Source organism: Frankliniella occidentalis, unplaced genomic scaffold (genome assembly GCF_000697945.3).
Source record: "Frankliniella occidentalis isolate FOCC.00 unplaced genomic scaffold, Focc_3.1 Scaffold3, whole genome shotgun sequence".
Taxonomy (NCBI): Eukaryota; Metazoa; Arthropoda; class Insecta; order Thysanoptera; family Thripidae; genus Frankliniella; species Frankliniella occidentalis.
This window is the reverse complement of record NW_026267133.1, coordinates 1,414,511-1,417,682: the sequence shown is the minus strand read 5'-3', so window position 1 is coordinate 1,417,682 and position 3,172 is coordinate 1,414,511. Positions and strand designations below refer to the sequence as shown.

The window sequence follows — 3,172 nt, the reverse complement described above, 5'->3', positions numbered from 1 at the left end:
CGCATTCCCTCCGCTAAGGATCCATTTCCTCGGCAGTGGCGCCGCGGCTCGGCAATGAATCATCGAGCCAAAATAAACCGATCGCAATATAAATTATGCCCCACTACCCCTTTCCTTATTTCAGTGCTCGTCCCCCAGGACGGTACTGCTGGTCTCGGTCCCTGCGCTTCCCGCCCGGTTGGCCGCTATCAAAAAGGCCCCTTCCTCGGAGTAGCACTTGTTGTTTACAAGTAACGTGCAATGCCGCACACCACAATCCGAGGAAGGGAATACAAGACGGGTCCTTTATACAAAAAAAAACAAAAAACAAAAAAAAAAACTGAGCCTATGCACCTATGACACCTTATCAATTGAACATCTGTTGTACAGGGAAAATTGAAATGTTCGCAAGTGCAAAAAATCATCTGCATATATTACTGAAAACTCAACAGGTTTTCGCAAAAAATATTATTAAATCTTGGAACTATGTAGTTCAAAACAACATCTACAGTACAGTACCAGACACTACTCAAAGGCGAATGAGTTTCTTTGCAAATAAATCGCGAATATGAAAAAAGGGAGGAAAGCCGAGAGGGAAACACGCAGTACAGTAAAAGTAGTGCTGCACTGATTACGTGACCGGCGCAGGTCAATTAATAAATCCACTCAAGGGCGACAGAAGGGGGGAGAGGAAGGGGAGGGGGTCGATAGACTGACCTGCACGGGGTCAGCAGGTAAACCGAGGAGGAAAGGAGGCGGGGGGGGGGGGAGCTGATCCTGATTTACGCGCCATTTAAGGAGCACAGTGGAGAGAAAGCGTCCGTCGTAGCGCGACTAATTGTTACACGGGCGTCACGATGCACACTCTCATTTCCTTACGCACTCGCTTCCGGAGGATTCCGTGCATGCGTAATACGGATCAGAAATCATCCGCAATACGGATGAAATCGTCCGTATGATGCAATTTGGATGATTAAGATACTTTTATTTCTAAGCTACGGTGAAATAACATATTTTTGCCTATACCTGATGGTTGAAGCCATGTTTGAGTTTGTAAGACACGGATCAAATTCCATACTACAGAGGATTTCATCCGTTACAAAGTTAAAAATATTTTGTGATTTCCCAACACTTTCACGATACGGAGCAACTGCGAAATCACACTTCTCTATAGTAAAAAATAGTGCATTTTGCTATCTTACTTGGAAGTAGTCGTGAACAAAATCGTAATAATTTCTGAAGTTACCAATTTTTGACAACAAAGAGGAGTTGTGATTTCACATAGAGTTCTGGCAACTTTTTTCACAACGAATTCTTCGTGACGTTCTAACTTTTTTTAACAGTGTACGGGGGATTTATGATCCGTATTACACTTGAACCAAATTCTCAGTAAGCGAGTCTGTTAGGAAATGAGAGTGTGTGAGTGAGTGTGTAAGAGTGTGTGTGTAAGTCTGTGCGTTGCGTATGTAACAACACACACTTTGCGACGAATACGTTCTGTTTCACAAAAGAGTAACTTTCATTTCAGTTCCCACATGCAAGCGCAAAACCCACACTAAGTCACACCACACAAAGTATAAATGAACATAAACATCACCTTTCCTAAATTTCTAGTAAACTTGGGCGCGCGCGACACACACGCGCACACAAACACACACGCACACACACGCACACACGCACACACACACACACACACAAAAAGAGGAAATAAGGGGTAGCGTTCGCGCCCTCGGTAAGAGGCAAACACCTTCGCGTCCACTTCGGGACTCTTCCCCGGTGCGAAAATGAGACGGGCGCGGCGGCGCTGGAGAGGAGGGTGAAGAAGAGGCAGCAGGTTGGCCGGGGCGCAAGGGTCGACGTTAGGGGGAAAGGGGTGGAGGGTCGGGAGGCGGGGAGGTCGTTGGAGCACTAAGCTTACTCAGTGGCCAGTGGCGCGGCCGGTGCGCGCGGGGCGGGGGACAGGGGCGCGGCGCGCAGCGGGCGGCCTGGACGTGTGCACCCTGGAGCTACAGCCGGCGGACTGCGGCCCCAGCTCTAGCCCCGGCGCGCCAGGCAACCACACCGACGGCCCGCCACGCCCCGCCACGCGCCCCCGTCACGCCGCCACGGACGCCACGACGTGCCCACAAGAGCACTACGGCTTGGACATATTTCAGATATAGTGGCGGTGATTAGCACCTTATCTCTAACCACCGCCGCAAACGCGTTGTTCACTCGTTTACCTTTAGCCTTCTTCTTTGCCCCCCAGCTATCGCGATGAACGCCTCTTTGTCTCGTGTTACGAATGCATGTTCTGTAAAGCCACATTTTTTACGGTAAAAACAATATCTCATTTTTAAGGGAAAAGGGAAAACTTTGAGGAACTTCCCTGGTTTGTCGAAAAGGATCTCCTTCATTTTTTGAGAAGATTCCTCAAAATATGAGGCGAGATTGGACGACTCTTCCTCACACATGGGAGTTCTCAAAAAATTAGACATTGTTTTTACCGTGTTTCTACTAAAACCTTGTGCAGCAAGAAAACGAGTGTTTTCGATTTTCTGCCGGTGACTTGTCTGACTTATTGCGTTTAGTGTTGTTTATGAGATTCCTGCTTACTGTGACCACGATGATGAAAGACAGCCATCGATGCCGCAATGTCCAGAACCATTTCAACGAGGTGCCAAATGACTTACCTGCAAAAAGAGAACGAAAACAAAATCATTAGCAGAATTCGTCAGAGTTGGTCTCACTGCTGTGCAGCCGTGGGAAACTTCCGCGCACAGTGTTGGTTGGTCGTGATAATTCTCTACCGAAAACAAACAGAATGTTAATGTGATAACATGTTTCCGGACGAGAGGGCGGAAGGAATTATTATATGACTCGTCGCTTTTAAAGTCCTCCCGAGCTCAAAACAAGACGTGGAGTAGCAGGGCGTGGCGGGGCGGGGCGGGGGGTGCAGCCTACAAGGTGAGCCCAACAACAGCTGCGGTGGCTCTGCCGGACGCGGATGGGCTTGTTTGCCCGAAGAGCCGACCTCCTGGAGATTGCTCTGGGAGGCGCGCCGGCCCCGCCGCACTCCCCTCCTCCCTGCAGGCCGGCGCGCCGCGCCCGCGCGCCCTCTCATCCTCCGGCTCCGGCCGTCACCTCCTCTTTGACAAGCCCGCCTTGCCACTCCTCCCGTATACATTGCGCACCAGGCCTCACGCCATGCCCC

The 3,172-nt window shown here is 49.9% G+C and overlaps 1 protein-coding gene and 1 long non-coding RNA gene across 2 annotated transcripts in view; both read right to left on the bottom strand.

Annotated features, from left to right (window-relative positions):
- LOC127749148 (uncharacterized) overlaps positions 1 to 1,994 on the bottom strand; it is a 7,238-nt gene extending 5,244 nt beyond the window's left edge. Inside the window, exon 1 of the long non-coding RNA XR_008010993.1 lies at positions 1,727 to 1,994. This is a non-coding gene — a long non-coding RNA (uncharacterized LOC127749148). The remainder of the gene's footprint in view (positions 1 to 1,726) is intronic.
- Positions 1 to 3,172, bottom strand: part of LOC127749265 (uncharacterized) — a 255,802-nt gene that overhangs the window by 121,460 nt on the left and 131,170 nt on the right. The gene's annotated exons all lie outside the window — the stretch shown is intronic.